Source organism: Dicentrarchus labrax, unplaced genomic scaffold, assembly GCF_905237075.1.
Source record: "Dicentrarchus labrax unplaced genomic scaffold, dlabrax2021, whole genome shotgun sequence".
NCBI classification, from domain to species: Eukaryota; Metazoa; Chordata; class Actinopteri; family Moronidae; genus Dicentrarchus; species Dicentrarchus labrax.
In genome coordinates this window covers 27238308-27253131 of record NW_026136715.1, presented here as the reverse complement: position 1 = coordinate 27253131, position 14824 = coordinate 27238308, and positions in this window count along the sequence as shown.

Below are 14824 nucleotides of genomic sequence, written 5' to 3'. Positions count from 1 at the left end.
AATTTCCTTTTTATAGGAGCGATAGAGTCTAATGTTGATCGTAGTGAGCCTGCAGCACTATCGACAAGATTATCAATTTCAGAGGGACTAAAGCTATTATAGGACTCTGTTAAATTCAGACATGGCATTGAATTAAACATTGAAGGAATCTCCTCCTTAAATTTAGCTACAGCACTGTCAGATAGACATCTGCTGTAGGAAGTTTTGCCTAATGGCTTATAATCTAATAGTATGAATTCAAAAGTTATTAAATAATGGTCAGATAGGAAAGGATTATGTGGGAAGACTATTAAATGTTCAATATCAATGCCATATGAAAGAACGAGGTCAAGAGTGTGATTAAAACAATGAGTTGGTTTATTTACACTCTGACAGAAGCCAATTGAGTCTATTAATGATATAAATGCATTACTAAGGCTGTCATTGTCAACATCCACATGAATATTAAAATCACCTACAATAATTACTTTATCTGATTTAAGGACTAAACTTGATAAAAACTCTGAGAATTCAGATATAAAATCAGAGTACAGTCCAGGAGCGCGGTACACTATAACAAATAGAACTGGCTGCAGTGTTTTCCAGTTTGGGTGAAAAAGACTAAGAACAAGGCTTTCAAATGAATTATAATTTAGGTTAGGTTTAGGGTCCATTAAAACGACTTGATATTTAACAGCCCACACTTCGATCTTTTATTTTGTGCTACTGAGGAGTTAGTTTGAATTTTTATTAGGTTTTTATGTTGAATTCCTCTTGTTTTTATTTCTTTAAATAATTTAGGTGGTCGGGGGACAGACACAGTCTCTATGGGGTTTTGGGTGGGTGACTGTTCTAATGGAAGAGCAGAGAAGTGTGTAAGACAGCAGCTCTGCTTCCTGGTCCCAACTCTGGACTGTCAGGTTTTAGAGATAAACTTTGCCATATTCCTAGATAAGAGAGCCGCTCCATCCAAAGTGGGATGGATGCCGTCTCTCCTAATCAGACCAGGTTTTCCCCAAAAAGGCTTCCAGTTATCAATGAAGCCCACATCGTTTGCGGGACACCACCTCCACAGCAAGCGGTGGAATGACAACATGCGGCTATACATGTCATCACTGGTCACATTGGGCAGGGGTCCAGAGAAAACTACGGAGTCCGACATAGTTTTAGCATAATTACACACCGACTCTACACGATTGGCGTAATCGGGTGTCATTACCGCCGACGTGAATAACAATCTTACTATATTTATGTTTATCTGTAGCCAGCAGTTTTAAATATGATTCAATGTCGCCCGCTCTGGCCCCAGGGATACATTTAACTATGGCCGCTGGCTTCGCTAACTTCACGTTGGAGCCGCCAATGATCGGAGTTGGTTCCTCAGCGGGTGTGTCGCTGAGTGGGGACAATTTATTAGAAACGGGAATGGGTTGGTGGTGAACTGTGGGCCTCGGCGTTTTAGTCTTCCTTCGCTCAGTCACCCAGCCTCCCTGTCTTCACGGCTGCTCGGGAACTACCGGGGGAACTACCAGGGGAACTACCAGGGGAACTACCGGAGGACGACTAACAGAAGCTACCTTCGGTCGGACCGCACCGGCTACTGGGGGCTGGCTAACTATAGCGGCTAAAAATATCTCTGTGGTGTGGTGCTGTTCCTCTAACTTACTTTATGCACACTTCATTGTAAGAATGGCTAAGATGTAGATGTTTTTAATGTTCCATAGCTCTGTTCTAACCAAATCTAACATTAATATTGTTAACAACAACAAACAGGTCTGACGTTTCAGTTGTTCATTAAAGTTTTTTGGTAAAGGTCATCAAGAAACTTCACAAACATACTTTGGCTTTCATAGGACATTGAGTCTATCAATTGTATTGCATAAGAATTTAAAATAAATTATCGGCTGTAATTTAATTATCCCAATAATTGATAATACATTTCCCATTTTCTTTTTTTTTCCAATAATTTGTCTGCCCTGATAATTTATCTGCCCAGATAATTATTGTGCATTCCTAATCTGAATACTTTTGGATTACTTAAAATCAAACACTGAAAATATTGTCATTTATATCAAAGAAATGGACGCAGTCACAAAATGTGTCACAAAATCAAAAATGTATTCAAGTAATCCATCACAATTTATCTATAATTACACATTTTTTAAAAACAATAGTTATTTTCTGTAATCTGATTACAACATCCTGATAACATGTAATTAGTTACTACCAAACACTGCCAACAGGAGACATAAAAAGGTAGCGACTAGCTGGTGAACATAGTGGAGCATTTAGCAGCTCAAGAGCCAGATACCAAACAACACAAAGCTAAAACTGGACACTCATCAGGTAGACTTTAACATATCCTTTTTATTGCTTTCAACTTTTTATTGTTATTTAACATGGGCAATAAATAACAAACACAATACAAAACAATTAACTCCCACCCCCCATCTATTGTGGCAACCCAGTCCACATTACCATTGGCCTTAGCAGATCAAAATGGAGAAATTAAAGGGAAACAATGAAATAAAAAATATGTAAATATATATAGCCAAGAGAAAATAGAGAAGTTGTGTAGGGTCTATGACCTAACATGTACGACTAGCCTCAGGTGACTCTGTTCAGTTTTCTCTCCCAGTCTAAGTTTCAAATTTAAGTTATTTTTGCACATTTTTGCACATTCTACAAGAAGAACATTGTACAGGACAGTTTAATAATGTTTTAGTAATTTTAATTCTCGTTGAAGTACAGGTGATATTTGACCCTTGTAGAGCTTGTCATTAAGGGTCATATATATGTACATAAAGGTTCCATGTGAACATAGCATTCCTTTTTCTACAGATACTGCATAATAATGACTGGTAGCAGCCACACCACTTCATGTGCAGTAGAAAGTAACCAATGCAAAGTCTATTTGTACCAAATATATGAATAAATATTTATTTATAGCAATTTGCTTCATTCTAGTGTTCTTAAATCTTAACACAATTGTGCAACTTGTAGGAAATTGGTGTATAAGATTTAATAATCAATGTATTGATTTGGTAATGCCTGTGAGATTCTCTATGAGTTGTGAGGTAATCAGATGAGTGCCTCTCTGTTTGTGTGGTCCACACCAATCACATGGAGCAAAGTGTGTCACAAACCTTGCCCCAGAACAGCACCAAACCAGTGAACTTTATTACTAATTAGTTAACTGTAGAGCTTGTAAAAAGCAGGAATGTGAAACAGCACAGAGGTCAGCACAGAAAACTCAATCAGCATACACTGTATCATATCAGATCAGAATCAGCATCAGATATACATACAACATATAATATATTAAAAAAAAAAAAAAAAAAAAAAAAAAAATATATATATATATATATATATATATATAAAAGGTAAAATGTACACTTTAAAATGTGCAAAAAATGCAAAAAAAGAGAAACATAGAGAGAGAGGGGATGACATGCAGCAAAGGGAAACAAACAGTGGTTTCCATCCACCCCCACCATTCTTTTATTTTCTTGGGAAGGCAGTCACCCCCAAAGATACAGTTGTAGGGGCCGTGTATTAGTAAGTTATGTTTTTTACTCAGTATCTTGAAAAAAAGATTCCAATAAAATATAGAAAACGATAACTTATAATTAGCACTTACCTTAAGTATTTAAAAAAAAAATGTATTAGTTTATTTCCTTAAATGTGTTTCTTCTATCAAAGAACTAAACTAAAGAGGATTTCAGCAGACAGGGCCTACAGTAGGGCTTCAGCACCATGAGAATGCGATTGGCTTTTTCCTCATTCATTCATGACTGTGGCATTCGTGATCTTGGAAGGTCATCAGGCTAGTTAGAGTTAGCGTACCTGCAGGCTAGCATGACTGGTTTGAACTTGGAAGGTCAGTTAAGCTAATTAGATCAGCCACTGGCTAGACAACATTGTGAATTAGTACTTTTCAGTCAGTGATAGAACGTTAAGGCTGCATCTCTACTCTTGTCCCTTGTTTGTTTCTTTTGGCCTCGTGCAGAGTTTGAACCTGGAACTTCCTTCAAGGGTTTTAAACTCAGTGTGCACAGCAGTACAGGTGAGCTGAAGTGCTACAGAGAGAGGCCCCTCTGTCACAGTCTGTTTAGGGGCCAACCTCCAGGGGGAGGGGTGGGACTATCACGTTTCACATGATTAATGCAGGGCCCTTGTCTGCTAGAAGCGGTGGTGAAGGAGACTCTATGCCTCAAGGCATCAACAGACCCGCTTCCCAAACTGGGACTTGGCCCCATCTCTGCATGCTTGACTGGAGGAGTTGTGGGTGTTTGGAACTCGTGCAAACCTACTGCAGTGCCTTGGTACAGAAATTAAAGGAGTTGACCTTGACAAGTTCAAAGGCAGGAGTTCCCCTCACTGTCGACCCCCACCTCTTTTTCCCTTCATCTCCTCTCCCTGCCTGTCAACCTCTCCTTATCTTTCACCTGATTTTCCCCATTCCTTCTCCACATCTCCCTTCTTGGTCTCCATATTTCATACCAGCCCTCACTTAAAATGTATTCTTTATTCCTACTCTCAGCTGGTGTCTCTGTGTCTTGTTTTCTGCAGGTCAGTTCTAGGCCAACTGGCTCAACAGCACTGGGGGCTAATAATCTCACAAGACTGGCCTTTTCCTTCACATACTGAAAGTATGTGGGAAGTTTACAGTGTAAATACAACCAGTATGAGATCAGAGAAGATCATGCTAAAAGCTCTGGGTGTGTCTGCTCCTGCTGATTCTCTGGGTTCTGGACGATGCTGACATGAAATGGAAAGAAAACATAATCTTATCACCTAACAGGAAGCCATATTTGTTCAAATGGAAGCACATGAGACAAATACATTTAAACAAGGAAGTCAGTAGTGTTTGAGCCCCCAGATGAAACCAGTCTATCTGTTTATTTGTTCATTAGGAGATCACTACACTACAAGATTAATTTTGATGGACATGATGGATTCAACAAGTCCTTATCACTTAAGGGCAAAATAAGTCATTTGTCATTGACTTTCAAAACCATATGTGCACTGTCTGATCAAGTATTCCTATTGAGGTCCTGCAGTGATGTTGCCATCAAGGACCTATAGCCACATCAAAGGGTGAGAGCGATTCACCAGGTCCTTAAACAACAAGGCTAATTCAATATATTTTTTGCGCATCTGTTATTAAACCTGCAGTGCAGACTTTTTGTCTCCCTCTCTGGCAGTGCGTAATTACACAAATGGTAAATGGTAAATGGACCTGTACTTGTATAGCGCCTTTCTAGTCTTCCGACCACTCAGAGCGCTTTTATACTACGTGCCACATTCACCCTTTCACACACATTCACTCAGTGATGGCAAAGTCCATCGAACAGAAACACATTCATACACATTCACACACCGATGCTGTGCATCGGGAACAATTCGGGGTTCAGTATCTTGCTCAAGGATACTTCGACACGTGGCAGGGGACAACCTGCTCTGCCTCTGAGCCACAGCCAGCCTTGAACAAAGAACAAAGAATATTTTGAATTGATATATTCAATTAAAATCACCATTAAAAAAAAAACATATTAAAATCCCCAACTTTACAGCAGAAATAAACATGTTTACAGCCTGGTTCCAAAGATTTTTTGATCTTTGTAGCTCATTTCTCCGTTCATGACACCTGTGTGGGGTGAATTTTTATAGAAATAAAGTTATGCATAATTGAGTGACAGGCGTGTGTCGTCATGGTCCTCTGTCACCCCCCTCAGCTCCACTTATTTGCCTACTTTCGGATTAGCCGGGAGCCTACGGAGTCAGGATGGATTGTGCCTCATCCACTGGTTAGTAGATGCGGTCTTTTGGGTTTAAAACACCGGCATTGCTGGTGATCTAACACAAGAATGTATACTGCGAATAACAGACATTTGCCTGGTGGTGATAGGTGTAATCAGCATTGTGTAAACTTCTTCAGCAAGGGCTTGAACCATCTCCCGTTTTGAGGGATTTTGGACAATCAACCAACAGAGGGGGGTCACAATGCAAAAATGACACAAACTAGACAAACTTATAGCATTGACCCTGATTTAACAGTTCACTTTTGTAGAGCTTGCTGCTGAAAGGTCTAAAGTAGGACCCTATCATTTCTTGGCAGCACAGTGTTTACTGTTCCTTGTTTTTCTTTTTAAAATCCACATTGTTATATACCCTTGTTGCATTTACTCACCGCTCGTCTTGGATTGAATTTAAGTGTGCCTTGGCGCAGCCCTGTAATTAGATGGAGCACCGCAGCATATGGAATCGCTGGCTGTCTGGTGATGAGTGCGCTCTCCAGTGAATGCTATTCACTTTCATTTCCTTCAAAATAAAAAAGATTAATTCAAACATATGGGGTCAGCTAAAAAGAGAAGTTTAATTTGATATTCCAAAATATGATTATTCTGGGGCCTCTTCAGTCCCTCGCTGCCTCCTCAAGCTGCCATTGCTTCACAAATCCGGCGCTTTCTCTATGCTAAATGTTTGCGGATTGGAATATAATTTTTTAAAGTGAAAAATCTTGTTATGCAGTATCTAATTGTTGCTCATACAGCTTGTGTTCCCCATTTTCTTACTGTTATGTGTGCAAACTGCCCTCCACCTCCCTTTCATAAAAGTGACACACTGACATAAATCTGGCCCTGTGTTTGATTGAATGACAAATGGAGGTTGTTCCTGCGCATTATCTTCCAGCATTGTTCTATGTAGGTTGGATACCTGACACGCCAGACTTCTTGACGTTCATCTCAGACATAAAGCCCAAAGGACATGTATAGGTGTGACATTCTATAGGCTTTTGGGACACAAAGCTGAGAAAGTTGCTGGGGCTTTTGTCTTTATATACCATGTCTGCAGTTCAGGAACAATACCACAGAGCCTGATTCCCAGACAGCCTTTAGAGAACTAGAAGATAAAAACCAAGAGCATTGTCCTAATGTGTCCCATTCAGTGCACTCCCTGATAGAGAAAAATCTGACAGCTGCAGCTGTGTGGCTTCTTGCCAATACAAGACCTCCTGTTATTCATGCAATCAATGCTGGAGCGCAGCTCTGCCTGTTAAATTTCTTAATTCAAAATACATAATTCAACAAGAAACTTACAGCTTCAGTATCAGGCTGCTCCACTGGAGAAAAACTCTCCTTCAGAGAGAGTTAGCGACAAGTAATATAAGATGAAGAGTATTATGAAAGGTATTACCCATTAAACAACTCAGTACTACTTTCATTCTGGACAATTGCCCACATTTTTTTCCAGCGCAACGTTTTGCGTGCCAAGGCATGACAAAGTGTGCAAACTTATTTACAAAATTGAGGACATTTTTGTTAATGCTTAAAAATGTTCATCAAAATATGTTGATGGAAACACGGCTAATGAAATGCAAAAATGGATATGTTGGCACATACCTTCAGATAGCCTGCCCTCAACTGGTTAAGGTAGAGTTCATAATAGATATTTCTTTATACATATTCAACCCCTTTATGGTACAACATACCTCTTATTCATTTTGTCCCAAAGGCACTGAAAAACAGCAACATGTATAGCTTGCAACAGTGTTATACCCTGCAATCTAAACAGTTCCAGTGTTAAGCTATGTCAGCTAGTAAAAGCTTTTGGCCTTGATGTTACCCAGGATGAAAAATGCTCTTGTCAACCCTCTGGTGTGAAACCAACATTGTGAGGTTTGATAGTATTTGATCGTATATAAAATACCCCTCGACGTGAGCATCACCTAGCCAGCCTATAGCGAACTCCCCTTAGACCTTTTGAACTGATCTCTTGGTAATGTTCTAGTTTGTATCATCATTATGGAGAGCAAGGTGAAGCAAAAGCTGACAAAAATGTAGTTGCAAGTTAAAATATAGTACATTTTTGAAGATGAATTGGTGGAGTTGGCCATATTTTCCTATTTTCCTGTAGGATTTAGTCAACTGACATCCTTGATGATGTCCTGGATATGGTAGCTTGAAGATGTGTGTGGGGTTGTTCTCAGGTTATCCGCATATGACAGCCAGAGTTAATTCATAGCTCTCTATAACAACCTGGCACTGCCTCTTTACCCTTCTGCAATCTCTCCCCATCCATCTCTCTGCCTGCCACACCTCCCTGGCACTACACATCTCAACTGACTCCCCACTCAGGACTCCTGTTGGTATGTGCACTCATCCTCTCTCATTTTATGTATTCTTTCCATTAGAACCCTTTCTCTGTCTTTCATGACAAAGACCCTCCTTCCATCCCCTCCTCCACCCACAAACCTCCTCCTGTCTACCTTCACCTTCCCCACCCCCAGCCACCCTCAGCCCTTCTGTGAGAGTCTGATAGACGCTCTCCAATATCCAGCCGGCATAAATCTTGTCCCAAGTTGGCCACAAATATCTCAGCTATGCTGATTTATAGGAGCTGGCCTCCCCGTCTGTCTCAAAGAGAGGCCGCTGGAGCTTGTAGGCTGCATGTAGATGGGATTCATTTGATTTCTTAATAGCAAGTCATGAGGTACTAGTAAAGTGTGAGAGAGAGATTATTGAGTGTGTGGCTGAGCAGCACTGACGGAAAGCAAAAGGGACTCACATGTAAAAAAGGTCAGCAAGGCAGTAAACAGGCAAATGAGCATGGGATGGATGGAGAGGTGCTGAGCAGGCAGACATGTTGCATTTTGATGCACCACAGTGTCCTCCCAAGAAAACAACAGCATTTGTTTGTTCATACCTAAAAGTGATGTGACATGACTCTTGTCTGTCAGGCTTAAAGGCAGAAGTGGCAGTATATTGTTGTACAGACACAGAAGTCCATAGGGATGGGTTTAGCATGAAAGGATGGACCGGCAAGGTATGTGTCTTCATCTCGGAACACCTCTGTTCGTCAACATTGGTTTGTTTTTTATTTTAAATAATTTTTGGGGGGATTTTTAGATAGGACAGCTGAAGATATACAGGAAAAGGGGGGGGGGATGACATGCAGGAAATGGCCACAGGTCGGATTTGGACTCATGGCTGCTGCAGCCAGCTCTACCGGGTGAGCTATCTGGGTGGCCCAACATTGGTTTTAAACCATGACCACAATCTTTCCTAATCTTAACCAAGCTCTTCTTACAACCATGTGCTTCCTAACCTTGATGGCAATGTCAGTTGGTTGGTCCACCATTGTGGTCAAGACTCATATGTCTCAGCAACTGTTGGACGGATTGCAGTAAAATTTTGTACAGACGTTCATGGAGAATAAGGTAGGCTTTGGACTACAGTATGGTTATGGTATGGTTAGAACAATGGTTACAGCAGATAAACTATGGTTTACATGAACAGAATTTCAAGGGATACTTGGCTGAGAACAGTATGAGTCATAAGTTGTTCAGTAATATGAAAAAGAGCCCTCTTTTCTTTAGAGTGGAAACACAGCATACACTTTCAAACATGTCTCATGTAACTTAAGCAAGTACAGCACCCACCTTTTTGTCTCATCATAAATTTTCTGCAGTTTCTGTTGAGCCTTGCAGCGGTTTTCTCCTCTGATCACAGAGTGAGTGGAGGGATGGCTGCAGGGGAACTAGCTCTGTCTCTATGCAAGTGAAATGGCCACCATGCTGTGGCTTCATGTGTAACACTTCCAGTCGTCAGGAACTGTCTGACTTGTCAAGAAGCCATGTGTAAAAGGACAAGGAACCATTTTAGTAGCCTCTTATGTGTGGATGAAGGAATACATTAAGCATACTTGCCAAATATTAGATCTCAAAAATAGGGAGGATCTCGAAACCAAAGTGGGAGAGGAAATACAGAGGTCTTCCACTAGAAAAATCTGAGTTTCAGAGACGGAGTGGCTCTCTTCATGTGCATGCCAGAAAACAACATTTGGTGTAGTTGTATTGTTGTACGGGTGGAAACTGTAGATTTTTAGAGTGGTAGGGCTTATAAACACTGTACAGTGTCAGAAACAGGTTGCTAACGAAAAGGGGAAAAAAGGTGCAAACATTTGTCATGAATCGGGACTAATACAGGAGAATTGTGACTCCAGAGAGGGCAAATTGGGAGGGTTGTCAAGTCATAAAATGTTACTGGGTAACAACAGCAATAATACATCAATTTAGAGGTTTTCAGTTTCAGATTTTAAATACTAACTCAAAGTTAGGAGTTTGGCCTGAAAATGGTCAAATAAAAAAATTCAAGACAAAACATCGTTATAGAGTTGTGAAGTAGACTTTGTTCATTTTCAGAGGGTCGATTATAAATTCCACAGATTATGCTTCATAAGTGAGATACTTCGTGGAACTGCTTTATTCAGTGTTTTTAGCAATTTTAATCAGCTTGCTTGTATGTTTTGGAGAGGAGGAGACCTCTGCAGAGTTCTAGTTCGGCTCCCAGTAAAAAACTTTGGTAAGTCTGGATCTTAAGTTGTAAGAGAAACAAGCTGAGTTAATGTTAGCAGCAGGTCAGCTGGCAGGCTCAGAAACCTCCTGAACCATGAACACTGAAGGAAGCCTAACCGGGAGGAGCTGACTGCAATGACGGCAATGGTGGTGAAGACAACAACTCCCATGATCCCACGCTGCTTCACTTGGTCTTTCTTTATTATTTTGACATGAGAAACCCCCTAGCAGCAAAAATGACATACCGTACAGTTAAAGCTGCATTAATTGACTTTTTTGGCCACTTGTGGAACAAGCTGTAAACGCAACAATGACATACTTCTGTTTTTAATTTCCACCAACTCCTGAACAAAATCACTGGCTCTTTAGCTTCTAAATGATGCACTGTGTTTACCAGCTAGTGTCTTACTGTGTCCTTCTGCTGTTTGGTGCTGGGCAGGTAGTGCACAGGGGCATTGTCAGAGATTTTTCACTGAAAACATCTGCGGCTGCAGAGTTAGTGATAACTCTCTGTAGGGTAGTCACTACCACTGACACCTTTGATGTTACACATTCATTTGATCAGCTATTAATATGAAAACGTAATCAGCTTTAAACAACATCTTTCTATCTTAGAACAAATAAAAACGAAGCTTTCCATCCCATGTTTTAAACTTGAACCTACATTCAGTCTGTATGATTTGCGTGGAGCTAGCAGAGTCCAGTTTAGTGTAATCTCCACTTTAGTTAACACTTAAGTGGAGATAAGCATCCCATTCTCCTTAGTCTGGCCTGCAGCAGATACAGAGCTTGGGCTGCTCTGATAAACACTGAATGGGCGTCTCGGTGTTATCTGAGCTTCCACAAGGCCAGGCTGGACGAAGGCAAGTACATGTTAAGATAGAGTTAGATAGGCAAATGGAAGGAGAGAGAGAGAGTGAGAGCAGGATGGAATAAGTGGAGATGATAAGTAGGTATGAGGGTAAATTGGAAGACATATTTTTATGAATTTCTTTGTTGAAGGAAAACAATTTTAAAGTGGCATAATGTTTTAAAGCCTGGAGTTTGGCATCATGGCTGTCACCATGTTGTTTTTTGCAACCAGCAGAGGTGACCTACTGTGAGTTGAGTTGCTCTCGTTGGCTGCGCTTGGTTTCAACTTGTAGCATGATGGCAGCTTGCCATAAAGATTTGAGAAGAGAAGTAGTCAACACGGTAACAGAATGTTGATTGATATTTGATCAGCACTGCCTAGTTTGACAGTTTGATCTGAGTTCAGTGCGCTAAGCTGGACAGACTCACTGAGAATGACCTGTCAATCACAAGGTTGCCACGCCCTAAAGCATACCCTGCCTTGTCTATCCAGTGTTTGTGGATCCAGTGTTTGTGGACTAAAAGTCAGAATATTTTTTACCTCTGCTGCCAAGTCTGTCCCATGTGACTGCTCCATCTTCATGGACATGCTGGAATAGTATTTTATGCTTACAGTACTAATATTTTCAACATGTTGTGTTAAAAGAGGCATGAATTCCAGATTTACTAGTTAGTATTTGTTTTACTTAAGTTGCAGTGGCTCAATTCCGATCTCAGAGTAGATAATATGAGTTAAAGGCCTGATCTGTAATCACAGGATGGACAAAGGAACATGACTTTCCTAATTACATATGACATGTATCTATACTGTAAGCATCATGTAAACACATACTGTATAAGAAGTGTTTCTATTTCTCAGTGTGAGATGTCTGTCAGATGTTTGACAAAAGCAAGGATGTATGATTGCCTCCTGTGGCCTTCACTAGACCTTGAGCCCTCAGTGTGTCCTCAGTTATAGCTCCTTCATAGACACACACACAAACAGGGAAATGGCAGTGGGGCTTAATGCAAGTAAACCCAAAGTCTGTAAAGGGTCAGTACAAGTTATCTTTCATTACAATTACAATTTGTTTTAATAGAAAAACATCAACTTATAGTAGGGCGACTTCAACATTCAGGTACTACAAGAAAGCAAAATTTTCTGAAAATAGTTTTGAAAATACCATTGCTAACATCATACTTAAAGCTGCAGAAGGTTACTTTCATAAAAATAATTTTTTGTCATATTTGCTGAAATTTTTACTATATTCTGACAGTAGTACATGAACCAGATAATCTGTGAAACCAACAACTAATCAGAGCCAAGAAAGATGGCAAGACGCTTTGGGTTGGAGGCTTGAAGATAGTTAATTGAGTCTCATTCCCAGCATCAATATTTGATGACCTGGGAATGAGACTCCTCAATTAACTATCTTCAAGCCACCAAGTCAAAGTCTCTTATACTACTGTCAGGATGTAGTGAAAGTTCCAGCAAATATAACAAAAAGTTATTTTTATAAAAATGTCCTACTGTAGGTTTAACAACTTTACAACAACTATACATTCTTATACCATAATTCTATATCATATTTGTTGTTCGCAGCCAAACAACAAAGGCCTGAAATTTGTTCTCACCTTATCAAGTCTTTGCATGCACCTGACTATTATTTTGTGCTAAATAATACATGTTAAACAACAGAATTGTGTTTTTATTTAATCATATAGTAAAAAAAAAAACATGACGGCAAACAGCCATAAGATTGTGACCACTGACAGGTGAAGTGGATAACACTGATTATCTCCTCTCAGTGAGTGGGATATATCAGGCAGCAAGTGAACATTTTGTCCTCAGAGTTGATGTGTTAGAAGCAGGAAAAATGGGCAGCGTGAGGATCTGAGCCACTTTGACAAGGGCCACATTGTGATGGCTAGACGACTGGGTCAGAGCATCTCCAAACCTGCAGCTCTTGTGGGGTGTTCCCGGTCTGCAGTGGTCAGTACCTATCAAAAGTGCTCCTAGGAAGGAAAAGAACCAGAGACAGGGTCATTTTTTTTTTTCATTGAGCTGCCGGCTGGAAAAGTCCCCTTGCTGGCAGATCCTTGGTTTAGGTCCAGCTTTACTGTTTCAAATGTGCTGTTCTTGATTATTTACTTATTTACCCTTCATGTGCCTCTTTTGTCAACATAAATTTAAGAATTTTCCCAGAGACATCAGAGGATTACATGAAATCTAAAATGGGGGAATCATCTCTCCATCTTTGTTTGCAGCAGATAAAGCGGTGTGCACGTCTTATTGTGCATATTCAGAAACCAGCAGTCATGCCCCAACAAAAGCCGCAGTGATTGTTTATAGAAGGCTCTCATCCTTTTGTGATATAAAAAAGATTGTGTGTGTGTGTGCTAGCATGCGTTTGTGTATTCATGCACGTGAGTTTACACAGCTGTCAGAGACTGGGCAACGACATAGACGGTGTATTGTTTGTGCTGCTGTACCTCCCTTTGTCAGTGAAAGACGCTGTGATATCAGTCGTGCAGTCAGATTACTGTGCTGAGGCAACAAGGAAAGATTTCCCCTTATTCAAACATTCACATCATCATTATGGATCTGGCTGCTAAATGCAAACAAACTGCTCCTTGAAGTGTGGACCCATCACAAACAACTGTTGCTGTACCCTTTGATGAAAAGGAAGAGAAAACAAAAGGTGTTAACCACAAACTGTGATGGTGTAATCACTCCCAGGCCTAATTTTAGAGGATATTGAGAGTTTTTTTTTTAATGAAGACATTTCTCTGTGGATTTGGGTAGAGCCATAGACAAGCTTGATGGTCTCCTGAGACAGGTTGGATGGGGAAAAGAGGGAGAAGGGGATATAGGCGCTCAAGGCTAGAAAAGACCAACTAATTAGATAATACTGCGCTGCATAGGGAAAATAATATTCTTCATGTAATCGAGAGAGCAAGCAAAAGAGAATAAGGGAAACCAGTGGTACCAGAATGAATGAAATGTCACAGATTCTCAATAAGACACACATTAGGGCAACTCCAGAGACCAGTGAGAGTGAGAGTTACAGATCTGTCTCTGTTGTACACACAGGCAAAGTGTCTGTAAAGGCCCAGAATCCCACCTAGATAAGTATAAAATATTTGCTGCAGCTGCAGAGACATATTGAGGCAATAGGTAGGCATCAGTGTGCTTCATACCTTACTACTAGTAAGGTTTTATTTATTTATTACTACTAGTAAGGTATATATAAGTTACTAGTAGTATCTCAACTTAAAGGACCAGTGTGTAGGATTTAGTGGCATCTAGCGGAGAAGTTGCATCTTTATTTGACGACCTGGGAATGAGAACAGGCTGTGAAACATGCAGGAGAAACTATAGTGGCCATGAAACTCTGTAGAAACATGGTGGTTCAACATGGCGGACTGCAGGGAAGGCAACAAGTGGTGTCAGTAGATACAAACAGCTCATTTTGAGGTAACAAAAACACAATGATTCTTATTATGAAAATATACCTATGAATATTATATTACATTTCTGACAATAGATTCTCCTAAATGTTACACACTGGACTTTAAACTGCTGTTTAAATTCAAGCTATGTCAAAACATATAATCTTCCTTTAAGCTCAACTATTTAAGGGGTTGCAATTG